This window comes from Leptonychotes weddellii, chromosome 1 (genome assembly GCF_054177405.1).
Source record: "Leptonychotes weddellii isolate Sample4059 chromosome 1, ASM5417740v2, whole genome shotgun sequence".
NCBI lineage: Eukaryota > Metazoa > Chordata > Mammalia > Carnivora > Phocidae > Leptonychotes > Leptonychotes weddellii.
The window spans coordinates 87,911,297-87,939,089 of NC_138369.1; the positions used below are offsets into that span (position 1 = coordinate 87,911,297).

General features: G+C 36.7%; 1 long non-coding RNA gene and 1 pseudogene across 1 annotated transcript in view; one reads left to right on the forward strand and one right to left on the reverse strand.

Moving 5' to 3' along the window:
• The first annotated feature begins 36 nt into the window (after positions 1-36).
• Positions 37-27,793, forward strand: part of LOC115944508 (uncharacterized) — a 94,290-nt gene continuing 66,533 nt past the window's right edge. The window contains exon 1 of the long non-coding RNA XR_014147446.1: positions 37-168. This is a non-coding gene — a long non-coding RNA (uncharacterized LOC115944508). The remainder of the gene's footprint in view (positions 169-27,793) is intronic.
• LOC102729789 (52 kDa repressor of the inhibitor of the protein kinase-like) lies at positions 8,757-12,323 on the reverse strand (annotated as a pseudogene).

Below are 27,793 nucleotides of genomic sequence, written 5' to 3' on the forward strand. Positions count from 1 at the left end.
GAGCGGCCGCGCGGGCCTCGGACCCCGCCCCCCGCGCTTGGCGCCGGGCCGCCGCGGGTCGGTTGTCCCGGGAGGCGCGGGGCGCCGCTGGCGTGGGCGTCCGAACGAGAGAGGAGGGGGACACGGAGAGAAAAGCTGTCACAGCTCTAGTGTGAGGTGAAGAGAAAGGTAAGGGCCTGTCGACGGGTGCCTCTAACCAAGGAGGCAGGTTCCACAGCCTGTGAGGAGTTTTGCTGACAGAGATTACTGTGCGTGGAAAGGAAAGGAAAGGAAAAGAAACCACTGTTTCGCAAGAGCCCGGTTAATTTGCATCTGCTCCCACCCCCCCACCCCCCCAGACCCTGGCTTGGAGAATTGGCCTTGGCATTGCAATGCTAGCTGGAAACACTCAGGCGCAGGCCCAGGCATTCTGGGTTTTTTTCCTCGCAGGATTGGGGTTTGGAGGCAGCAAGGTGGGGACTTGAGAGCGGGGGAGGGGAGCCTGTGTTTTCGAACACTGGGGGAAAAAAATGCCATTTGTTAATAACCATTGTTGAGCACAAATCTTTTTTTTCAGACTCCTGGCATTCAGCACTGGGGTGGTCCATGGGGAGAAGCACAATTCACTGACCAGAGCTGGTGGAGTCTAAAAAGGTCCCTGATGTTATAGGAATAAAAAAAAAATCAGAATTGGGCAGAAATAAATTAGATTAAGCTCTGAAGAGTACTTGGCAGTGCTCCACTATGGGAGAAGTTTGGATGGGGGAGGGCATATGGGAGTGGAGTTCTGGAATTTTCCATTTTTCTTTGTATGCCATTTGTATGTATGTGACAATAAATTTTAAAAATCCTACTGTATATATCATTAACACAGGACATTTCTCAACTGTAGAAATAACGTGTTAAACTATAAAACTAAGAAATAGCCACCAAGCTGTGGTAATCCAAACTCAAGTCTTAAAGACATGATGCAGTGGTGTTCCAACTTGAATAAGTTAGGTGATAGCAACTGCACTGATTGCTTTTATGTTGCCACAATCCACTTGAAGTTAATATTATATCATTTAGTACAAAATTAAGAAATTCCCAACGGTACACTTCAGTTCCTCAATCCTTTGTGTCACCATTCACAAGTTTATGAGATACAAACTCCATATACATTGTTAAAATTTTGGCTTACACATTTGACAAAATACAGCATCCTTTTTTGATTAAAACTCCACAGTGTAGGGAAAGAGGGAACAAACCTCAATATCATAAAAGCTGTCTATGAAAAGCCCACAGTGAATATCATTCTCAATGGGGAAAAACTGATTGCTTTTCCCCTAAGGTCAGGAACATGACAGGGTTGCCCATTCTCAACACTGTTGTTCAACATAGTACTAGAAGTCCTAGCCACAGTAATCAGACAACAAAAAGAAATAAAAGACATTCAAATTGGCAAAGAAGAAGTCAAACTTTCACTCTTCGCAGATGACATTATACTTTATGTGGAAAACCCAAAAGACTCCACCCCAAAATTGCTAGAACTCATACAGCAATTCAGCAATGGGGCAGGATACAAAATCAATGCACAGAAATCAGTTGCATTTCTATACATTAACAATGCGACTGAAGGAAGAGAAATTAAGGAATTGATTCCATTTATAATTGCACCAAAAACCTTACAATACCTAGGAATAAACCTAACCAAAGCGGTAAAAGAGCTGAACTCTGAAAACTACAGAACACTTATGAAAGAAATTGAGGAAGACACAAAGAGATGGAAAAAAATTCCATGCTCATGGATTGAAGAATAAATATTCTTAAAATGTCTATGCTACTCAGAGCAATCTACATATTCAATGCAATCCCTATTAAAATACCATAGACTTTTTCACAGAGCTGGAACGAATAATCCTAAAATTTGTATGGAACCCGAAAAGACCCCAAATAGCCAATGGAATGTTGAAAAACAAAACCAAAGCTGGGGGCATCGCAATGCCTGACTTCAAGCTATATTACAAAACAGTGATCATCAAGACAGCATGATGCTGGCACAAAAACAGACATATAGGTCAATGGAACAGAATAGAGAACCCAGAAATGGACCCTCAATTTTATGTGCAACTAATCTTTGACAAAGCAGGAAAGAATATCCAATGGAAAAAGAACAGTCTCTTCAATAAGTGGTACTGGGAAAATTGGACAGCCACATGCAGTAGAATGAAATTGGACCATTCTCTTATACCACACACAAAGATAAACTCAAAATGGATGAAAGACCTCAATGTGAGACAGGAATCCATCAAAATCCTAGAGGGGAACATAGGCAGCAACCTCTTCAACCTCAGCCACAGCAACTCCTTGCTAGACATGTCTCCAAAGGTAAGGGAAACAAAGGGAGAGTTAACTATTGGGATTTCATCAAGATAAAAAGCTTCTGCATGGCAAAGGAAACAGTCAACAAAACCAAAGACAATTGACAGAATGGGAGAAGATATTTACAAATATCTTATCAGATAAAGGGTCAGTATCTATGATCTATAAAGAACTTATCAAACTCAACACCCAAAAAACAAATAATCCAGTCAATAAATGGGCAGAAGACATGAACAGACATTTCTGCAAAGAAGACATCCAAATGGCCAACAGACATGTGGAAAATGCTCAACATGACTTGTCATCAGGGAAATACAAATCAAAACCACAATGAGATACCATGTCACACCAGTCAGAATGGCTAAAATTAACAAGACAGGAAACAACAAATGTAGGTAAGGATTTGGAGAAAGGAGAACCCTCTTACACTGTTGGTGGGAATACAAGCTGGAATAGCCAGTCTTGAAAACAGTATGAAAGTTTCTCAAAAAGTTGAAAATAGAGCTACCCTACAACCCAGCAATTGCAATACTAGGTATTTACCCCAAAGATACAGATGTGATGAAATGAAGGGGCACCTGCCCCCCAATGTTCATAGCAGCAATTTCCACAATAGCCAAACTGTGGAAGGAGCCTAGATGTCCATCAACAGATGAATGGATAAAGATGATGTGGTATATATATACAACGGAATATTACTCAGCCATCAGAAAGGATGAATACTTACCATTTACATTGATGTGGATAGAACTGGAGGGTATTATGTTAAGTGAAATACGTCAATTGGAGAAAGACAATTGTCATATGGTTTCACTCATATGTGGAATATAAGAAACTGCAGATGATCATAAGGGAAGGGAGGGAAAACTGAATGTGAAGAAATCAGAGAGGGAGAGAAACCATGAGATACTCTTAACTATGAGAAACAAACAGGGTTGCTGAAGGAGTAACTGGGTGATGGGCATTAAGGAGGGCACGTGATGTGATGAGCACTGGGTGTTATTGGCAACTGATGAATTGCTGAACACTACATCTGGAACTAATGATGTATTATTTGTTGGGTAATTGAATTAAAATAAAATAAAATTTGGCCTTACAGAGTTAGTTGTCTTTTATAGATATTAAGACAAGGTGAAAAATAACTTTTATATTTACCCCTATGTGCACAATTCCACATGACTTCATTCTTTCTTGGACATTTGAGTTTTATATAGTGTCACCTCCCATCAAGGGTGAAGAGTTTCGTTTTGCATATCTTAAAGTGCAAATCTGCTGGCAATAAATTCTTTCAGCTTCTATTACTCTGAAAATATATTTATTTTGCCTTCATTTTTAAATGTCATTCCTAACACATTAAAGACATAACTTTTATCTCCATTTTTGTCTGATGGCAGTAAGCTATCATTGCCTTTAAGATATCTTTTTATCTTTGGTTTTCTGCAGTTAGTCTATACTATTTAGTTTTCTTTGTATTTTTCTAGCTTGGGTTCTCTGAGTTTCATGGATATGTCAGTTCACATTTCCCCCAAAATTTGGTTATATTTTAGCAATTTTTCTTTTAAATTTCTTCTCTTATCCATTTTCCCCCCTTATAATTAGGAATCCAACTGAATATATGCTGGAACTCTAGATATTGCCCAACAGATCGCTGAGTTTTGTTTGTGTTTTCATTCTTTTACTCTTTTCTTAAAATTGGATAATTTCTATGGCTCTGTCTTCAAGTTATTGACCTTTAAATCAGTCTGCTATTTAGCCTGTCCAGTGATTTTTTCCATTTTAGGTGTTACATTTTCAGTTCTAATATTTCCATTTGATCCTCCCCCCACCCCCCAAATTTGTAATACAATATGATTGACTATAGTTACCATGCTTTACATTACATATGCAGGACTTATTTATTTTATAGTTAGAAGTTTGTACCTCTTGATCCCTTTCACCCATTGGGCCCACCTTCCAACCCCTCATCTCTGGCAAACACCAATCTTTTCTGTATCTATGTTGTTCTTCATTTTGTTGTTCATTTGTTTTCTTCTTCTAGATTCCACATATAAGTGAAATCATATGGTATTTGTCTTTCTCTGACTTATTTCACTTAGCATAATACCCACAAGTTCTATCCATGTTGTCACAAATGGCAAGAATTCATTTTTTATATGGCTGAATAATATTCCATTGTGTATATATACTACATCTTCTTTATCCATTCATCTATCAGTGGACACTTAGGTTGTTTCCATATCTTGCCTATTGTAAGTAATGCTGCAATGAACATGGGGTGCATATGTCTTTTCTTCTTTTTTTTTTTTTTAAGATTTTATTTATTTGAGAGAAAGAGTGAGCAAGTGTGAGAGAGCAAGCATGAGCAAAGGGAGAGGGAGAAGCAGACTCCCTGCTGAGTAGAGAGCCCAATGTGGGGCTCAATCCCAGGACCCTGAGATCATGACCTGAACTGAAGACAGTCACTTAACCAACTGAGCCACCCAGGTGCTCCTGCATATGTCTTTTCAAAATAGTGTTTTGTTTTTCTTCAGATATATGCCCAAACATGGAATTGCTGGATCATATGGTAGTTCTATTTTTAATTTTTTGAGGAAACTCCTTACTGTTTTTCATTGTGCTTGTACCAATTTACATTCCCACCAACAGTGCACAAAGTTCCCTTTTCTTCACATCCTTGCCAACACTTGTTATTTTTTTGTTTTTTGATGATGGCCATTCTGACAGGTGTGAGGTGATATCACAGTGTGGTGTTGATTTGCATTTCTGTGATGATTAGTGATGAGCATCTTTCCATGTACCTGTTGGCCATCTGTATTCTTCAGTGGAAAAATGTCAGTTTAGATCCTCTGTTCATTTTGTAATTGGAGTTGTTGTTGTTATTGAGTTGTATAAGTTCTTTATATATTTTGGGTATTAACCCCTTAACAGTTATATAATTTGTAAATATCTTCTCCCATTCAGTAAGTTTCTTCTTTAATTTGTCGATGGTTTCCTTTGCTTTGTGAAGCTTTTTAGTTTGATGTAGTCCCATTTATTTGTTTTGCTTTTGTTGACATTGCCTTTGATGTCAGATCTGACACTCACACACACCACCACCACCACCACCACGACGGAGGTGTTAAGAGATGTTTTCTTCCAGAAGTTTTATGGTTTCTGGTTTTATATGCTTTAATACATTCTGAGTTAATTTTTGTGTATGTTGTCAGATAGTAATCTAGTTTCATTCTTTTGCATGTGGATGTCAAGTTTTCCCTACACCATTTATTGAAGAGACTATCTCTTCCCCATAGTATATTCTTGCCTCTTTGTCATAAATTAATTGACCATATATGCTTGGGTTGATTTCTGGACTTTCTATTCTGTTTTATTGATCCATGTGTCTGTTTTTATGCCAATACCACACTGTTTTGAATACTATAGCTTTGTAGTGTAGTTTAAATCAGGGAATGTGATGCTTCCAGCTTTATTCTTCTATCTCAAGATTGTTTTGGTTATTTGGGATTTTTTTGGTTCCAAACACATTTTAGGATGTTTGTTCTATTTCTGTGAAAAATGCCACTGGAATTTTGATAGGGATTGCATTGAATCTGTATATTACTTAGGGTGGTCTGGACATTTTAATGATATTAATTCTTCCAATCCATGAGCACAGTGTACATTTTCATTTATTTGAGTCTTCAATTTCTTTCATCAATGTCTTATAGTTTTCAGAGTATAGGCCTTTGACATTCTTGGTTAAATTTATAACTCGTTATTCTATTCCTTTTGATGCAACTATAATTGGGATTGTTTCCTTAATTTCTCTTTCTGATAGTTTGCTGTTAGTCTATAAAAATGCAATAGATAGCTGTATGTTGATTTTGTACGCTGTAACTTTTCTAAATTTGCTTTTTTTTTTTTTTTGTAGCTCTACCAGGTTTTATTTTGTGGAGTTTTTAGTGTTCTCTCTCTATATAATCATGTCATCCACAAATAGTGATAGTTTGCTTCTTCCTTCCAATATGGATGACATGTATTTCTTTTCCTGTTTAATTGCTCTGGCAAGGATTCCACTACTCTTTTAATAAAAGTGACAAGAGTGGACATCTTTGTCTTGTTCCTGATTGTAAGGGAAAAGCTTTTAGGTTTTTGTCATTGAGTATGATGTTAGCTGTCGGCTTGTCCTATATAGCCTTTATTATGTTGGGGTATGTTCCATCTATACCCACTTTTTTGAGAATTTTTATCATAAATGAATGTCAGACTTCATTAAATTTGTGCATCTATTGAGATGATCATATGATTTTATTCTTCATTTTGCTAATGTGGCATATCACATTAATTGATATGCAGATGTTGAACCATCCAGGCATCCCTGGAATAAATCCCACTTGATCATGGTGTATAATCCTTTAAATGTATTGTTGAATTTGGTTTGCTAGTATTTTGTAAAAGATTTTTGCATCTAAGTTCATCAGGGGTACTGGTCTGTAATGTGTGTGTGTGTGTGTGTGTGTGTGTTGTCTTTGACTGGTTTTGGTATCAAGTTAATGCGGACCTCAGAAAATGAGTTTGGGAGTGTTCCCTTACCTTCAGTTTTTTGGAAGAGTTAAAAAAGATTGGCATTAATTCTTAAATGTTTGGTAGAACTTACCAGTGAATCTATTTGGTTCTGGGCTTTTCTGTGTTGGAAGGGTTTGATTACTAAGTCAATCTCTTTATCTTTATTCATTTGTTTAGATTTTCTATTTCTTCATGATTCAGTGTTAGTAAGTTGGAAGTTTTGAGAAATTTAACCATTTTTTCCAGGTTGTATAATTTGTTGGCTTATAATGATTCATAGCTGTCTTTTATGATTCTTTGTATTTCTATGACATTGATTCTAACTTCTCAGTTTTCATTTTGATTTTATTTACTTAGGCCCTTTCCCTTTTTTTCTTGATCAGTCTGGCTAAAGGTTTACCAATTTTGTCTATCTTTTCAAATAAACATTCTTAGTTTAATTGATCTTCTCTATTGTCTTTTTAATGTATTTCATTTATTTCTGTTCTAATATTTATTATTTCCTTCTACTAACTTTGGGCTTTGTTTTTCTTAATTCTTTTTCTAGTTCCTTTAGGTATAAATTTATGTTGTTTGAGATTTTTCTTGTTTCTGGAGAGGCCTTTATTGCTATAAACTTCACTCTTCGTACAGATTTGCTGCACCTCATACATTTTGCTATGTTCCCTTTGTCTCAAGTATTTTTTGGTTTCTTTTTTGACCCATTGGTTTACAGTAGCATGTTGTTTTATCTCCACATATTTGTGACTTTTTGTTTTCTTTTTGTAATTGATTTGTAAATTTATACCATTGTGATCGAACATGATTCTTGATTGATTTCAGTCTTCTTAGGCTTACTAAGACTTGTTTTGTGACCTAACATATGATCTATCCTAGAGAATATTCCACGTGTTCTTGAGAAGAATATGCATTTTGCTACTTTTAGATGAAATATTTTGTATACATCTATTATGTCTATCCAGTCTAATGTGTCATTTAAGGCGAATAACTCTTAATTGATTTTCTCTGTAGATGATTTATCCATTGAAGTAAATGTTGTATTGAAGTCCCCTAATATTATTGTATTGCTGTCTATTTCTTTTATTTCTGTTAGTATTCACTTTTATATTTAGGTGCTTCTATGTTGGGTACTTAAATATTTACAAATGTTATGTCTTCTTATTGGATTGGCTCCTGTATGATTCTATAGTACCCATCTTTGTCTTTTATTACAGTCTTTGTTTTAAGGTCTATTTTTTTTCTAAATTTCTCTTCCCCAGCTTTCTTTTCATTTCCATTTGTATGAATTGTTGTTTTCCTTTCCTTCTCTTTCAGTCAGTGTGTGTCCTTCCATCTGAAGTGACTCTTTTGTAAGCAACATATAGATGGGTCTTGTTTTTTTTATCCATTTAGCCACTCTGTATATTTTGATTGTAAAATTTTGTCTATTCACACTTAATTATTTATAGGTATGTACTTATTGACATTTTGTTGTTTTCTTGCTGTTTTGTACTTTCTCTCTTTTCCTTTATTCTTCTCTCCTTTTTTTCCCTTATGGCTCGATAACTCTGTAGTATTATGCTTAGGTTCTTTTTCTCACTGTCCTTTTTGTTTTTTTTTTATAGGTGTTTGTTTTATATACAAATTATTGTAGGTATAGTTGTTTTTACTACTTTTGTCTTTTTGACCTTCATACTAGCTTTAAAAATGATTAATTCACCTCCTTTATTATATACTTACCTTTACCAGGGAGTTTTTTGCTTACATATATTTTCTTGTTGCTAATTACTACCCTGTCTTTTCAACTTAAAGCAATCACTTCAACATTTTTTTGTAGGGCTGGTTTTTTGATGGTGAACTCTTTTAGTTTGTATTTGCCTGAAAAAGTATTTTTTTTTTTCCAGCTCTGTAATGATAATCTTGCTAGGCAAAGTATTCTTGTTGGGAAGGTTTTTTTTCTTTTAGTATTTTGAATATCATGCCACTTTCTTCTAGCCTGCAAAGTTTCTGCTAAGAAATCTGCTGATGGTCTTATGGGGGTTCCCTTATATGTAACAAGTTTTTGTTGTTGTTGTTTTTAAGATTCTCTTTTTATCTTTAACTTTTTAACAAAATTCACATTTTATTTAGGTTGAAATAAACTGTACAAAATTGATTTTCTTCACCCGAAATAACAGCAATATTTTCTGTATTATTCCTAGATAAACCACAAAACACTTATTTTTGTAGGTTTTCTAGGTTTTGTTTATAAATAAGATGAGGCAGTAGATATAGTCATGGAAAAAGATGAAAGCAGACAAATCAGTTGTCAGTATCCATGGCCTCTGATCCTGTCTTGATCATGAACAGAGGTGTTCAACATACACCTGCTAAAAAGCTTACGAAGATGTAGGTGTTCAACGTATACTTGCTAAAGAGCTTATGAAGATGTAGGCTCAACAAAGGAATGTAAACAGCAACAACCCAATGTGGAACAATGGCAGGCTCTCCCATTCAAACTTTAAGTGTAACTTGTTCTTTTAAGTTCATTTGATGAAGACTAAATCTACACTGCAATCCTTGCTGGGCAAGCTTACATGTTTCTCTCTCTCTCTCTGGTAACTCCCTTAACTGTCCATTACAGATTTTTAACATACTAACACTACTACTATTCAAAGATCACTCCTGAGATTCATTGCAACATTTTATAAAATGTATTCCTTCCTCCCACACCTCTTCAAAATCTATACCTTTTAAGAACTGATAACTCAATACCTGACAGTTGGATCTAGTGATAATAAATGTTATGTCTAAAATGACTTAATTAAAACAATTCCCAAGTGCCATTAGCAAAGATCTCATAGAATTGTAATGCGGCACTTTCGATGCTATCTTCTGGAAGAGCAGGTATGTCTCCAAAGCATAAGAATTTAAACAGGGGCCATTTAAATAGGCAGGTTATCAATGGCTAATGTACTCAATGAGAGGTTGATAGGTCAAGATATTCAGCGATTAAGTGGCCTACATACACCTGACATCTTTTCTGTAAGGTGTTTTCAAATTTCTTACAGATTTTTCCAAATATCAAGCATAAGAGAAAGCCTACTTTAAAAGTCTCTTAGGTACTTTCAATGGTTTCTGAATTATCTGTAGGAAGCTCTGACTTAGTTGTATAGAATTTGATATATGTGCCCACCATTAAATCCAGATCATGTTTTATATCAAAATTTGTTAAGCAAAGCCAAGTTACTTGACCTTTGGTCTGTCAAAGTGTTCCTCCGGTATGCTTTCAGGCACTTTCGCCCATTTTCATAGCGTTCATTCTCAACCTTCACCACAGGAAGAATACATAGAACTTTTAGCAATGCATAAACATTAGGAAAAAACTTGATGTCTGGTAGATGCAGGGCTTAATAAATGATGGATGGAAGCTCTAAATCTTTCCCTCTGTGTTTCCACTTGATTCTTCAGCAATGCAACTCAGCTGAGAGTGTGTCAGGATTGGGCAAGTCACTACATGTCAGCATGATGCTCCTCCGGTGTGTTAAAATTGAGCTGTCCCATGACAGAGGATACAAGAGATAAGCATTTAATAGCTTTGAGGTGCTGTTCTGAGAATATATCTTTCAGTTCCTGAATAATGTGTCTCACTGTTGGAACACTTAGAGTTTCTTTATAGTAACTCTCAGAGGTGAGCTGAGATTCCAGGTTACCTTGCTGGGCTCTGCAGAATTCTCCAGGGAGTTTCATCTGAATATCAAGTTTAGTTGCCTAATTTGTGGCTTCTTCGAACCAAAATTCATGAGACACTTCAATATTTTCTATCACTTCATTTAGTGAATGCAGCACTGTCGTCAAGCTACTGGCTGCAAAGAAGACATCTGAGGTTTGCCCTTGGAGATTTTTCCCAAAGCCTCTTGTAAAAGATAGAACATTTTTAAGAACAGCAATGGTAACAATGAAATCAAAATCTGTTACTGCACTACAGAGTACAAAAGCTCTACCAGCTATAGTTATTCCATCTAATATTTGTATCACTATTTATACCATTTAAACAAAACAAGTGCTTGTACAGGGTCCACTAACATTTCAAAACATCATTTCTGCCTGTCCACTGAGAATGGCAGATTTCCTTCATTTCTTTACCCTTTCCCTCATTGTTCTGAAAGAGGGCAGAAATTACATTGTCAAGCTCCAAAAGCAGTTGTGGAGATCAATGGGAAAAAGAACAAAATTCCTCAATTGTTCCTAATGCAACAGATACTCCCACAACAGGCACTGATTTTGCCAACCACATATTTAAGGCACAGGAAGAGCAAAGTGTGTAGACAGCTTGGGGATATTTCTCTAAAAGACTAGAAGCAACATTTTGGAAGAAAACCCACTGGACACAGTGTAAGGCTGGCATGACAATACCCCATGTTTAACCCCCACTTCTGAGTTATCGTAGTGTGCAATTTCACAGCCCAAATTTATGCATCAGCTTCATAAGGCAAGAAGCCCACAAATTCTTCTCTCAGGTTATGAGATTCATCAATAAACCTCACCAACACAGGCAAGTGTTCTTCCCCTGCTATGTCCGCTACGTCATCAGTGGTGATGGAAAAGAAGTGAGAGTCTCTCACTTCCCTGAGGGTTTCCTCCCCAGTGCATCTCTCACAGATGTCTAGTATCTGTTTCTGCTGTGTTTTCGAGCAGAACAATGTGTTAACCACTGTTATATCAAAGCGCTTTCTCAGAACCTCTTTGCCAGAATTTATCTGGCACTCCAGTAGTGCTTGAAAGTCACCAGGAGTAAAGAGACCCTCTGGGATTTCATCAGTTTCATGCCCATCCAGAGGTATGTTTTGTTTTCCCATAAGAATCAAAATTTCAAATAAAGATTTTAAGTATTCTTGTTTTCGTTCTCTTCAAGGGTTAAAGGTAAAATGTCCTCATCCTGTTCTTCACCCCCTTCCTCTGCACTGGGGTTCTGAGCTTTCCTGTTGTTTATTTCTTTATGTTTTGGCTCCTGTTCAGAAGTTTCATCAATTTTTTTTTTCTGTTTCAGTGTCCTGATTTCATCTTCACTCAATTCTTTTATTTGTTTTCTGTGTCCACTGTGTGGATTGTTCAAGTGACTGGTAAGATAAAATATTGTTGGTATTGCATTATCTTGAAGAACTGTACTATAAGGACTCTCCCAATGACTTCACAAGTATCTGCTTCAATTAAGTTGAGAAATAAAATAACCCAATTATTCTTTCGTTTTTGGATGCCTCGGCAAAATGTATAGTTCTACAAATCATAGAGGTCTCAAAGTGTTTGGCACATAATCAATAATGTTTATTTAGTTGATCAGGTGTTTTATCTTCTAAGTCCTCTCTCCTACAATTCTCCACCCACTTCTGGCATCTGGCCAGATCCGGCAGGAACCTGAAGAAGGCCAGGTCCCACTGCGTGCTCTTCTCCATGCAGTTGGAGGCAGCGCAGAAGTTGGGCATAGTCGCCCACCCTCTGGCTGGCCCAGCCCTCCCCTCGCCACCTCCTCAGGGCAGCCCCCTGGCCCATCAAAACTAACTTTTGACATTTTAGTTATGTGCCTTGGTGTGGGTCTCTTTGGGTTCATTGTTTGGAATTTTCTGGGATTCCTGGATTTTTATGTCCATTTCTTTCCCCAGGTTTAGGAAATTTTTAGCCATTATTTTTTTAAATATGTTTTCTGCCCCTTTCTTCTTTTTCTGGAACTCCTATGATGCAAATGTTATTCTGTTTGTCTTCCCCTAAGTCCCTTAATATTCATTCATAATATTTTTAGAAATTCTTTTTTCCTTTTGCTGCTTTGTTTGGGTAAGTTCTACTGCCCTGTCTTCCAGATCACTGACTTGTTCTTCTGCTTCAACTAGTCTGCTGTTGGACCCCTTTAGTGTATTTTTCAGTTTAGTTATTAAATTCTTCAGCTCTGTTATTTCTGTTTGGTACTTTCTTATGTTTTGTTCTCTTTGTTGAAGTTCTTGCTGTGTTCATACTGTCTTTTCCTGAGTTTGGTGAGCATCCTTATGACCATTACATTTAACTCTTTTCAGGTAAATTACTTATCTCCATTTCATTTTGTCCCCCCCCACCACCCCAGGGTTTTATCTTGTTCTTTCATTTGAGATATATTTCTCTGTTTCCTCATTTTGCTTGTCCCTCTACATTTGTTTCTATGTGTTAAGCAAAACAGCTATCTCTTCCAGTTTTAAAGGGGTGGCCTCATGTGGAAGGTGAACCCTACTATTTAACCATGCCTTAGTTCTTGGTTACCTCTCAGATTGTCTCTCTGATTGTTTTAGACCCCTGAGCTCCAGAAATGCATTCCTTCCCTCCACCAAAGTGTGGCACTCAGGGCTCAGGGGGTATCCCCTGTGTGGGCTGCATGTATCCTCTGGCTTGGCAGGGAGGTGTAAGGGGCAGGGTGTTTACCTGCTGTTTCTGGTGGGACCATAGCAGTGGTGTGGGTGGATGGGGCACTCACCTACCACTTCTGGTGGGGCTGCAGCTGTGGCACATGGAGGCAGGGCACTTGCCCATCACCTCTGACATGAGAGCAGTAGTGGTGTGGGGGTTATGATTGAGCCAAGAAAGCTGCTTGGTGGGGTGGGTTCTTGCTTGCCACCCTCACAGCAGTGCAGGGGGCAGCACTAGCTAGAGTACAAAAATGGTGCCCACCAGCCTTGGTGCTAAAAAGGTGGTGGGAAAATGTAAAAAGATGCCCACCATCATTTCTGTCCCTGGGGAGAGTCTCTATAGGCTTTTGCCCTCTGGTAGATACTTTTAAGATTAACAAATGAATTTCCTTCACATGTGGTCTAGACTTTTCAAACTATTGCTTTTGCACTGGATCCCAGGATGAGTGATTCTGCATATGAGCCCTTTAAGAGCAGACTCTCTATTCCATACAACTCTGGTTCTATTGGATACAAGCCTGTTAATTTTCAAAACCAGATATTTTGGAGGCTCATCCCTCCAGTGCAGGTCCCAAGGGTTTGGGTGCCTGATGTGGAATACAAATCCCTCACTCCTCAGGGAGAAGTTCTGTGTTTGTAAGATCCCTCCTGCTTGTGGCTCACCATGACTAATGTGGGTTTTGAGGAGATTTCATGTGTACCTCTCCAATCTGTTTTGATATGGCCCTTTTATCTTTTTTTGTGGAGGGGCTGTTCAACTTATTCTCAGTTCTTTTCAGAGGAAATTGTTCCATATGTAGCTGTAGATTGGTTTTGTCCATGGGAAAAAGTGAGTTCGGGATCTTCCTATGCTGCCATCTTGAACCTCTTAATCTGGTTCCTTATTGTATCTTCCATGTCTCTGCTGAGATTCCCCATTTTGTTTAGTATGACCATCTTTTTCTTTGAGTTCTTGACAATACTTAAGAAAACGTTTACAATCCTTATCTGCTTATTCCATATCTAAGTCATCTTGAGTCTATTTCTATGGATCCTTTTTTTTTCTTGATGACAGATCATAATTTCCTGTTATTTAAGAGGTATCTTTCATCAAATGTGTGAATGTAAGTGTGATGGTTAATTTTACGTGTCAACTTAACTAGCCCTGGTGCCCAGATTAAACATTTCTGAGTGTGTCTGTGAGAGTGTTTCCAGATGAGACTAGCAGTTAACTTGGTGGACTTAGTAAATTGTCCTCCTCATTGTGGGTGGGCATCATCCAATCCATTGAGGGCTTGAATAGAACAAAAGACAAAGGAAAGAGGAATCTGTCCTTTTTTTTTCCTGCCTCATTACTTGAGCTGGAACATCTCATCTTATTTTTTTCTGCCCTCAGACTAGGATTTATACAGTCAGCTTCCCTCATTCTCAGGCCTTTCTATTCAGATGGAATTACATCACCAGCTTTCCTGGGCCTCCAGGTTGCAGGTAGCAGATTATAGGACTTCTCAGTCTCCATAATCATGTAACTCAGAATAAATCTCTCTCTCCCTTACTCTCTTCCTTTCTCTCTATCTCTTTCTGTCTCTGTATCTATCTTTAATACATGTTATTGGTTGTGTTTCTCTCAAGAACCCTGACTAATATGTATAGGATAAGTTTCTGATAGTTGAACAAAATGCAGTTATATTGATTTATAATTTAATTCATCTTTCATTCATTCATATTTCCACATAATGGCAACTACATATATCAGAAGTGAACTTCAACATTTATCTTTATTAGCTTATGATAGTTTTGTCATTATCTGGTTCATCAAGGGGCAGAAATGAAGGCAACCCAATAAGTTACCCTGAGCAGGCTAAAAATGTGACCTTTCTATGAAGTATGTGCTTCAAATATTTCCAGCACTTTTTAATGGACTTGGGTAGTAACTGATTTTAAATCACTTCTAACTTACTTTGTGAACAGTTGGTCAAAACGAAGTCTTGTGTGAAAAAAAATTGTAGAAACATTTTTTTTCATTTTCCCATAATTTTTATTCTCCCTTCCATTTTCTTTCTCAATTTCTTGAACCAGAAGATTTCTTAGGAATCATATTAGAGGCCTTACAACTTGAATAATATAGTTGACCCTAAAACAAGATGGGTTTGAACTGTGCAAGTCCACTTATAAATGTATTTTTCACAGTATGACACTATAAATGTATTTTCCTTATGATTTGCTTAACATTTTCTTTTCTCTAGCTTACTTTATTGTAAGAATACAATATATAATACATATATAAAATATGTGTTAATCGAGTGTTTGGGAAGACTTTTGGTCAAGAGTAGGCTATTAGTAGTTACATTTTGAGGGAGTCAAAATTATATGTGGATTTTCAGCTTTGTGGAAAGTTGGTGATCCTAACCCTTGAATTGTTCAAGGGTCAACTTTGTCATGATCACTTATTCCCTTTGAAGTGTGCAGCAGGTCTTAATTGGTTTAGTGTTTTAGCTAGACCTTAACTATGTGAAATAATAGAAGGTTATTGGTCGTAAGCCAGCAAAAGCAAATGCTATATTTCACAATAATTATGGGTTACATTTTTATTACTTTATCCTTCACTTGACAAATACATTCCATTTATAGTCTTTTCCCCAGCAACTTCCTGGCTAGTGCTCTCCTAATCCTTTGTTTACTCTCAGAATAAAGTGTGGGTTTAGATATTCTTAAAGTGATTCCTACAATCTGTTCTGCATTGCTTTTCTAAATATGGTCTTTATATTTAGATTTTAAATTGAGCCTGGAATCCTTTATTTCATGTACCTTTTATATTTCACTTATGTATGTTCTGAAATATTATACTGTATATAATATAAACATATTACTCTGTAGTAGGGGACAAGATAACAATTGTTTCAACTGAGTATGTAGGAACAGGAAGAATCTTCCTACAAAGAGAAAGAATCTAGAACTAGAGGAAGAATTTAGAACTAGAAAACAGAGGAAAGAATCTGTAGAGGAAGTATCTAGAACTAGAAAACAAGTTCAAAGCTGAATTTATACAGCTAAGAGTATTAGCTAGATCTTAGAATTTGAAAAGTTAATAAATTCAGCATTTAGAGCTCTAATGGAATAAGGAAATTGAAGTGTATCAAATACCTATTCTGATATAATTTCATTCACCATTTTTAAGTGTCTGCTATGAACCAAATATTTAGGTTTCTTGGACATCACAATGAGGATGAATAGTGAATAGTGTCTCCTTTTGAAAGCACAAGCTTACAAACCTTTTTTTTTTTTTGAATCTGTAAAAAAAAAGAGTAACAAAAACTGACTCAGTAGCCTGTGGTCTCTGACTTAACATGTGTGAAGATCTGCGTTATGGAGGCTTTGGGCTGGGTACGAGTGATATACATTCTATAAGCTATAATTGCTGGCCACCTCCCTGATAGCCACCACCTGCTCCCACTTTTAAAGATAAAGGAAATTGGACATTACTTTAAATGGTAAGATCAGGGGCACCTGGGTGGCTCAGTCGGTGAAGTAACCAACTCTTGATTTCAGCTCAGGTCATGATCTCAGGGTCATGGGATTGAGCCCCTGTCAGGCTCTGTGCTCAATGGGGAGTCTGCTTAAGATTCTCCCTCTTCCTCCCCCTCTGCTCTTCCACCCGGTGTGCAGTGCACACTTGCATCCACACTCTCTCTCAAATAAATAAATAAATCTTTAAAACAATAATTTTGAATTGTAAGATCAGATTTTTATTGGTAATATACTATTATAACAGGGAAAGAGTTCAGCATGACTTTAACTCAATTTTAATTTGTATAGAGGTGACTGGGTGATTTGAAGGGAGTAGGAGGGATAAGGCAGGGAATGAGTGGGTCCTCATTGAGTCAGGGAAGTAAAAATTACAAAAAATGGGAGGGGGGGATTGGTCCAGTGAAACCCCTTTGGGTTTGGTAACCTGTGCCTGTTGAAGTTAGGCTCCTACTATCCCATAGAAACTGGAAGACCTTATCTTCAGAGCTTGGCTAGAATAAACAGTTAATTATTTTGGCAGCCTTGAGTTTTCTCAGGTACTTTAAGGGGGGGAGGGGTTAGGGGCATCCTAGGGATATGGTCTTGAGCTGTTAGAAACTATATTAGCATTTTGTTCAGGTCTCTGTAGGCCAAGGTTGTAGCTTAGTCAAGAAGAGGACTTAGAAGAGCCTGGCTAGGGTTTGGTCAAAGAGAGTTTGTCACCACTGCCATCTTGATATTCTGGGTGCTTTTACTCTCACCATCAGTTCCCAGTTTCACAACTCTTCCACATTATTACTTTGCTTCCCACATACTGAGCTGCAGGATGAATCCACCATGTCTAGAAACAGAAAGATAAAAAGAAGTCCTTGACATGTGAAAGGAAAAATAAAAGAATTGTGGTTTTTGTTACCTTCCATTTTTCAGCCACTCCTCAGTCTTGCCAGATGTTGAGGGTAGAGAAGAAAGGGAGAAGGTCAGGGAATGAAGAGGCAATGTAAGACAGGGTAGCCTGAAACTATCAAAGTTCATCTGGCAATATAGAGCTGTTATGTGTCTATAGGACCCACAGCAATGTAGTAAGTCCTTTAAAGCATTCTAATGAGGAAATCTAATCCTTTCTTTATGAATTATAAAATGTCTTGGAAGGTAAAAACTAATGCTGTTCATAAAAATGTAAATATGGAACTCAGTTTCATGAAAATTAGCCTGAAATAGATATTTTGACATATTAATTACATTATGTGAAAGAGGCTTTGGAGTGGATGGATAAAAATTTTACAGTGCAAGGGAGATAATATATTTATATTGGACCAAAGAATGAAGATATCACCTAATGCATAAGAAGTAGGTTGATAATGCCACAGAACCAGGAACACTACAGCTTCAGAAAAGGCAAACCCAATAGAGATAATGACATGCAGCTTTGTTAGGATGAAGTGTAACTGTCAGATGCACCAAGATGCAAATGGAAAGGATTTAATGGAAAGAATATACAACTGGGTTCCAGAAAGTCTGTCCTGGTTCTTTCATTATCCTGAAAGAAGTTGGAGTTAAGCCAAGCATAGTATATGATACACATCTGGCACTAAATTATTTGAAGAATGAAGGGATGAATCCAAGTAGGAAACAATGGATTTTTTGCTTGCAGAAGAGATTGCTGCAAAATAAGCAATTGAGTTTCATTAATTCATAGTATAAATTATCCAAGTGAAAGGAAAAAAAACCAAAAACAAATGATTCCGTTTCTTTTATTTTCTTTCTTGGTTTACTTTTTTGAGGGGGTCTCTTTTTTTGTCTCTTATTTTTTTTCCTTTTTTCAATTTAAATTCAATTAATTAACATATAATGTATTATCAGTTTCAGAGGTAGAGGTCAGTGATTCATCACTCTTATATAATACACTGTGTTCATTACATCACATGCCCTCCTTAATGTCCATCACCCAGTTACCCCATCCCTCCACCCCCCTTCCCCTCCAGCAACCCTCAGTCTGTTTCCTGATTAAGAGTCTCTTATGGTTTGTCTCCCTCTCTGATTTCATCTTGTTTTATTTTTTCCTCTCTTCCCCTATGATCCTCTGTTTTGTTTCTTAAATTCTACATATGAGTGAGATCATATGATAATTGTCTTTCTCTGATTGACTTAGTTCAGTTATACCCTCTAGTTCCATCCACGTGGGTGCAAATGGCAAGATTTCTTTTTCTTTGATAGCTAAGTAGTATTCCATTGTGTGTGTGTGTGTGTATATATATATATATATATATATATATGCCACCTCTTCTTTATCCATTTGTCTATCGATGGACATTCGGGTTCTTTCCATAATTTGGCTATTGTGGACGTTGTTGCTATGAACATTGGGGTGCAGGTGCCCCTTCGTTTCACCACATCTGTATCTTTGGGGTAAATGCTTAGTAGTGCAATTGCTGGGTCATAGGGTAGCTCTATTTTCAACCTTTTGAGGAACCTCCATACTGTTTTCCAGAGTAGCTGTTCCAGCTTGCATTCCCACCAACAGTGTTAGAGGGTTCCCCTTTCTCCACAACCTCTCCAACATCTGTCGTTTCCTGTCTTGTTAATTTTAGCCATTCTGACTGGTGTGACATGGTATCTCATTGTGGTTTTGATTTGTATTTCCCTGATGACAAGTCATGTTGAGCATTTTTTTATGTGTCTGTTGGTCATTTGGATGTCTTCTTTGCAGAAATGTCTGTTCATCTCTCTTGCCCATTTCTTGACTGGATTATTTGCTTTTTTGGGTGTTGAGTTTGATAAGTTCTTTATAGATCTTGGATACGAGCCCTTTATCTGATAAGACATTTGCAAATATCTTTTCCTATTCTGTCAGTTGTCTTTTGGTTTTGTTGACTGTTTCCTTTGCTGTGCAAAAGCTTTTTATCTTGATGAAGTCCCAATAGTTCATTTTTGCCTTTGTTTCCCTTGCCTTTGGAGACCTGTCTAGCAAAAAGTTGCTGCAGCTGAGGTTGAAGAGGTTGCTGCCTGTGTTCTCCTCAAGGATTTTGCTGGATTCCTGTCTCACAGTTAGGCCTTTCATCCATTTTGAGTCTGTTTTTGTGTATGGTGTAAGGAAATGGTCCAGTTTCATGTTTCTGCATGTGGCTGTTCAATTTTCCCAACAACATTTGTTGAAGAGACTGTCTTTTTTCCATTGGGTCTTCTTTCCTTCTTTGTCAAAGATGAGTTGACCATAGAGTTGAGGTCCATTTCTGTGTTATCTATTCTGTTCCATTGATCTATGTGTCTGTTTTTCTGCCAATACCATACTGTCTTGATGATTACAGCTTTGTAAAGAGCTTGAAGTCCGGGATTGTGATGCCACCAGCTTTGGTTTTGTTTTTCAACATTCCTTTGGCTATTTGGGGTCTTTTCTTGTTCCATACAAATTTTAGGATTATTTGTTCTAGCTCGGTGAAAAAAGTGGATGGTATTTTGATAGGGATTGCATTAAATGTATCGATTGCTCTAGGTAGCATAAACATTTAAACAATATTTGTTCTTCCAATCCATTTCTTGGTTTATTCTTAATATCTTGATAGCATGTCTTTTCAAAAATGACAATAAAATTGCATTTTTATATATGAAAAATTCCCCAAAAGGAATATGGAGTTTTGAGCTCCAGTTTGGCCATGGACAAGACATTGAATCTTTATTCTTATGTATTATTGGCATAATAATGCCAAATTTCATGTTTCAAAGAATCTTTGTGAAGATTAAAAGAGAAAGGGCTACAAGCCCCATGAGGACAGCTTCCTCCAATCGGTGTCTAGGGAATTGTACAGTTCTGGCACAGTAGGTGATTAATAAGCACTTGATGAATATTTCACAATTGAATAGTTATTTGAATAAAGGTTTTTTAAAGTAATATTGGAAAGAACACTTTTCTTTTGGATTTTTCTAGCTTGCTTAGTTTGATTACTTCTGTGTTCTGTTTAGATTATCTGGTTATCATTTCTGAGCTAATAGAATCAACAATTTCTGCAAATTAACACAATACTTTTCCTCCAGTATAAGAGTACATTAAAATCTTCCTTATCTACAAATTTTGGACAAGTTCCAGGCTGTTCGAAAAGAGTGAATCTGTCTATAAGAAGATGAAAGAATTCCCTGTCAATTTTTACTTCTCTAGGTCTTGAAAAATAAACAAATAAAGGTTTGCAGAAACCCATAAAGCTACTGACTCATTAAAATTTCATCAAAAGAGAAATTTTAACTCTTGAAAAACAGGACAGAAGAAAGTATTTATTTTGGAGTATAAACCATTAGAATGAGACAATGAAACAAAGTAATAGGAAAACCAAAAACCTTAGGTGGTCTATGCTAAAGAATTTTTCACAAGAAATTAAGTGGTGCATGAGCTCAATATAGAGTTCTAAACAGCCTTGAGAACTGAGAGAAAAAATTTCCTTTGCTGTTCTTCATGGCAGATTCAAGAGAATTGAAATGTACTATAAAAAAATAACAACAACCAACTAAACAAAATGTATAACAACCATATTTCAGGAAAGAACTACTGAGTGATGATTCTGATTTCAAGGTACAACATGTCTGTAGTGAAAGTTGTTAAGTTATGCAGATGAACAGATACACAGAGAGGACCTTGAAGGAGAAAGTAACTGGTTTCTCTGTTAATATGAGAAAAATTAGCAAACTCATTGAAGAATGGAGGCATAGTGATATTCTTTATTGTTTGTATTGAAGATTGTTTGGCTAGCTATAACCAGTATGATTATCTTCCTGACCAATCAAATTGGTGGACATAGACACAATCTGGACGATGTGAAGATGCCCTTTGCACGTATAACTATAATTCTTCCTCAGCAGGGAAAAAAGAAAAGCGATATATAACAAAGCTGAGTGATGCAATGCTGTGCCTTCCTACTTTGGATATAGAGAATTCTGGAACAAGTTAAATAGAAGGAGTTTATAAAAATAAGGTAAAAAGAAATTGTGTCAAAACTGGTTAAATCCTGGGGCGCCTGGGTGGCTCAGTTGGTTGGGCAACTGCCTTCAGCTCGGGTCATGAGCCTAGGGTCCTGGTATCGAGCCCCACATAGGGCTCCTTGCTCAGCGGGGAGCCTGCTTCTCCCTCTCCCTGCTACTCTGCCTGCTTGTGCTCTCTCTGTCAAATAAATAAATAAATAAATAAAAATCTTAAAAAAAAAACTGGTTAAATCCTCTCGTCTATCAAAAAGCTATAGCAAATGCCAGAAGAAATATAAGAAGCTTGTCAAAGAATGAAAAAGATAAAAATTTGGCCTAAGGCTTGAAAGGGAAAAATGAAGCCAGAAGAAATTTTCAAGTAAATTTAACAAAATCAACACTTGGAAGATAATTATTTTCAGAAAAAAAAAGTACATTTAAAAATAAATTTCTGATGTTCATTTTCCCATAAAGTGAACCCTGTGAGAGTGCCTGGTTCCATATATAGGGTAAGTGGATTTGATGAAAACATGAGTTTCATCAACATCTGGGAAAGCTAATCATACTTAGGAAGCAACTGTTGGCATTCGTTTCTAGAGGAAGAAGCCTGGGAAATGTTGCATTGTTTTATACTCAGGGTGAAAGAAGAAATAAATTGTTGGAGGGAAGACTCTCAAATTCTGTTATCTATGTTGAAGTTCCTTGGCAGCAGGAATGAGAAAGAAAATATTTGAAACTGCAGCTAGACAAGGATGATGTGAAAGGTGGGGGATAAAAGGAAAAAATATTTAGGATCCCATATATTGCAAATATATTTAAATGAAGAGGTAAACAAACATTTTGTTATTAAAGCATTAGATCAGATGAAAGAGTATATGTGAATGTATTCTGGAAATATACTAAGCCAAGACAAAGTTGGACTCCTCATAGTATAATCTGAAGCTGAATTCTCTGTTGCGCTAATAAGGACCAAAGAAAATGTTAATTTCTCTTTTATTCCCCTGTTGGTTCTTTCCCTCCTCATTTAACATTATCTCTAAGATAACTTGGATAGTGAATAAAAATGCAGATAAAAATGTAAGTGAAAAAAAAATGTAAGTGAAAAATAATGTGACACTTTCTCCAACTACTTACTTTTTACAACAGCCCAGTATGATAAGAGGGTTTTTGTTAGGACTCTGCCATTAACTTATGTTCTGTAAGCAAGGTTTTGTTTTGTTTTGTTTATAAAAATGAAGTTTAGCATTCCCTTGGGCCTGAAACTTAGACTCCTACTACACAAATTCAGTTATATGTATTTTGTATATTCATATAGAACTACAAGGTCTTTTCCCTTATTTTTTAAAACTTCTGGTTAAAAGAATTACAGTGTAGGTATATGACAAATTTCTTTTTGAACTAACTTATTAAAATGTAACATTGCTTTAAAGTGGTATATGTTTGCTGTTTGCTTTGCTATCTCTCTCTGCAGTACTCATGATGTATTCTAAAATTTTGGCATAGAAACTACATTAGTTAAGAGTAATTTATTGGATGGATACTGGGGTATCTTCCAAGCTCCACATGGAAATGCATTTGAGCTTCAACATCTATCTAGAATCATGATTTTCAAATCTACCTGCCCCTTACCTTTAGTCTGATGGGGTTTTTTAAAAATCTTGGCTCCGGGCGCCTGGGTGGCTCAGTCGTTAAGCGTCTGCCTTCAGCTCAGGTCATGATCCCAGGATCCTGGGATCGAGTCCCACATCGGGCTCCCTGCTCGGCGGGAAGCCTGCTTCTCCCTCCCCCACTCCGCCTACTTGTGTTCCCTCTCTCACTGTGTCTCTCTCTGTCAAATAAATAAATAAAATCTTAAGAAAAATCTTGGCTCCACCCAAAGAGACTCTGATTTAATTATTCTGGTGTAGGGCCCAGAAATTAAGTACTGCTTCTACCTGTAGTGTTTTGATGGAATCAGGATATCTCCCCTCTCCATCTCTTTCCTGCCTCTCTGTATGGTGCTTGTTTTCTAATTACAGGCTGGCTTTTTCTGTCTGAGTTCACAAGGCAGAAAATGGTCCCTGAACCAACTGACTGTGGAGTGAGGGGGTGGTCATCTTGTAAAAGCCTGGTTCTCTCTGTAGTAACCTCAAGATGAAATGTAGTCCATGTCCATGAGTAGATATGCAGTTTCTAGAAAAAGGGGCCTGGGGCAGATAATATTCGAGCATCCAGTTATAGACGGATTACCTAGGGCTTTTACCTCTCTTTTCCATGCTGACACATGAAATAGGACATTTCAACAAAAACTTACCTAACTACATTTTTTTAGTAATATTTTTGATTGAATGTTTTCACTTTAATAATGAAATTATTTTTCCTTTAAACTGGCTTGATTCTGTGTTTGTTAGTTTCCATGAAAACTTTTTTCTTCTTTTGTGCAGATGTATGCATCTGCCCTTTGGTGGCATCCATCATGTTCTTGAACCTTAGTTTATCTGATGGAAGGGGCTGGGAGAGGTGGAAGGAAGGATAGGGAAGAGAAGGAGTGGGAGTGTTAGGTGTATGTGATGGAACAATGATTTTCTTTTCTTTTCTTTTCTTTTTTTAAGATTTTATTTATTTATTTGACAGAGAGAGAGGGAACACAAGCAGGGGGAGTGGGAGAGGGAGAAGCAAGCCTCCTGTGGAGCAGGGAGCCTGATGTGGGGCTCTATCCCAGGACACTGGGATCGTGACCTGAGCCGAAGGCAGATGCTTAACGACTGAGCCACCCAGGCGCCCCAATGATTTTCTTTTCTGACTACCTGGTAGAGAACCACAAAAGTGACAGAGCTTCTCTAAAAATAGACTTACTGATAATTAAGCAAGAATTTCATCGCCTTTGATGTTGTTGATGCTTCTCAGACATAAAGTGTCATCACCTGCTTCCTTCTTTTCTTGAAACTAGTTCTTTATGACTTTTTCCCCGACATCAAAAATATATTCATGTTTAGCTTTTCAAAGCTTCTGAAGCTACAACTTGTCCAGTTAGGAAAAAACAAACAAATATAATGTCCTGGCAGGGGCTCTGTGTTGTTTGTTTGTTTGCTACTAAGTGTGTTTTATCCCCCATTATCTCTGCATTTATCACTCAGATAATGCGGCTTTGTCAAAGAAGAGGAGGGTTTTGTCAGTGTCTCTTCAAAAAAACATTGGAAAAGAGCTCATTTTGACTTCAGTTTGGTCTGTACCAATTCATAGTAAAAGTTATCATATCACAGGAGATTAGCACTCCCTACAATGTCCATACTTCTCAAAACCACTAGATTTTTGCTGTGATAAACAGTCCATGCTGGTTAGAATTGCAGCCCTTTGTAGACAACTTCAATGCACTGAAACCTTTTGGGAATCTGACGCATCTTGACTAATAGGTCTAATTATCATAATTTGGGGCAAATGTTAAATTAAGAGAATTACCACCCCCTAGTGATCCCTTTATTTAAGAAACATTAACTGGATTTGAAGCATTTAAATATAAGGTACACATTTTTCCCATAGTCTTCCTCTACTAAAATTAAAATTAAGAAAATAACATGAGAGTAGTAAACAATGTCTGTCCCTATGAAATCCAGAGTGATGTTAATGCTGCTTGTGTAAGGATGCAGTATTGTGAAGTTTGATAACTTAGACTTTGTGTTTAGATGGTTCCAGGTTCAGATTTCAACTCTATCACTGTGCAACATTGGGAAAGCTATATAATATTTCTGAATCTCAATTCTTTGCATCTAAGAATGGTGCTATGGTTTTTCATAAGATTGTTGTATAGTTTAGATGCGTTACTGAATGTGGCTAGGAGGTAGCATTGGGCTGGGAGACTTTTTATATAGTATTTCTCTAGCAGCAATCTGATGCCTAATCTGACCTCAAAGTTCTTGTGAGTAGTCTCTAGGAGAAATATTTACACGAATCATATTTAAATGAATTTTATTGAGATAATAGTAGATTCATATGCAGTTGTAAAAAAAAATAATTTAGAGAAATCCTTGAACATTTCACCCAGTCCCCCTATTAGTCATTTTGTAAAAGTAGTATAATACCACATCCAGCATATTGACATTGATACGCTTGATCTTAGATTTCTCCAGCTTTACTTACACTCGTGTGTGTGTGTGTGTTTGTTGTGGGGGGGAGGATTTAGTTGTATATAATTTTACCACCACTGTAGGTTTGTATATCCAGTAACAGTCTTGATACTGAACATACCACTATCACAAGTATCCCTCATATTGCCCCTATATAACCATGCCCACCTCCCTCCAGTTGCCTCATATATTTTTCCCCCTCATAAACACTAGAAACCAGGAATCTAACCTCCATTTCTAAAACTTCGTTATTTGAAAAGTGTTGTATAAATGGAATCATGCAGAATGTGACCTTTGGGGATTGGCTTTTTTTACTCAATGCAATTCCCTGGAAATCCATCAAAAGCACATGTATCCCTAGTTTGTTCTTTTTATTGCTGAGTTACATGTTGTGCATATACTACACAGTTTGCTCTTAGCTATCATCTATTTTTTTAAAATCTTTATTTTCCTTAAAGATTTTATTTATTTATTTGAGAACATGAGCACACGCCTATGAGAGAGAGAGCACACGGAGAGGGAGAAGCACAGAGCAAGGAGCCTGATGCGGGACTCGACCCCAGGACCCTGGGATCATGACCTGAGCCGAAGGGAGACATAAATTAACCGACTGAGCCGCCCAGGTGCCCCAACTATTCATCTATTGAAGGACATCTGGCTGTTTTTGGCTGTTATGAATAAAGATTCTATGACTTTTGTGTGAATATACATTTCTGTTTCTTTGTGATAAATGCCTGAGATGCTGTGGTAGTTGCATGTTTTGTTCTGAGAAACTGCCAAGTTTTTCCAGAATGGCTATATCATTTCATTTTACATACCATGTAAATGTATCAGTGATAATTTTCTCTGGATCTTTGGCAACATTTCATGTGGTAACCATTTTTATTTTGGCCATTCTGTTAGGTATATAGTAATATCTCATGGTAGTTTTAATTTGCATTTCCTAATGGCTAATGATGTTGAACATCTGTCTTTTCATAAGTTTACTTGCCATCTGTATATCTTCAGTGAAGTATCTGTTCATGTCTTTTATCATTTTCTAATTGTATTCTTTTTTTACTGTTTAGTTTTGAGACTTCTTTTTATATTCTATAGTTCTTTGTTGAATATGTGGTTTGCAAATACTTTCTCCTTGTCCTTGTCTTTTCATCCTCTTCTTTCTGCTTGCCATTGGGCTAATTGCCCCTTTTTATCTAATTTCTTATCAGATATACAATTTTCAAATATTTTCTCCCATTCAGTAGATTATCTTTTCATTTTGTTGATGGTTTCCTTTGCTGTGCAGAAGCTCTGTAGTTTGATAGTTCCACCTGTGTTTGTTTGTTTGTTTGTTTTCTTTTGGTGTCAAATCCAAAAAATCACCAAGACCAATGTCAAAGAGCTTACCACTAATGTTTTCTTCTAGGAGTTTTACAGTTTCAGGTCTTACATTCAATCATTAATCTGTCTTTAGTTAATTTTTGTATATGGTGTAAGATAGTGGTCCAGTTTTATTCTTTTTTATGTAACTCCAGTTTTCCCAGAATCATTTATTACAGAAACTGTCCATTTTTATTCTTGGTTCCTTTGTCATAAATTAATTGACCTTATTTGTGGGGGTTCATTTCTTGGCTCTATATTCTGTCCCATTGATTTATGCATCTGTTTTTATGACAGTACCATACTATTTTAGTAAATGATTTTTTAAATTATTGAATGCAATGTAAATTGAATGAATCTACCTATGAATACCCAAAATAATGGTGAAATGTTATAATAAAGAATGTAATATGCAGAATATATATAATTCACATGCTATTATGTTCTTAATCCTAACTCTCTTTCATTTAAATATTTAAAAACCTGATCTTAAAATTATTTTTCTAATGATCTAACTTGTGATTTAGCAATGAAGGATGTCATCAATGGACAAAGAAATTTAAAAAAAAGAATGGATTGTTTTAATTTAACATAATTATTTTTGTATAACTAACAACAATATTGTAAAGCCAC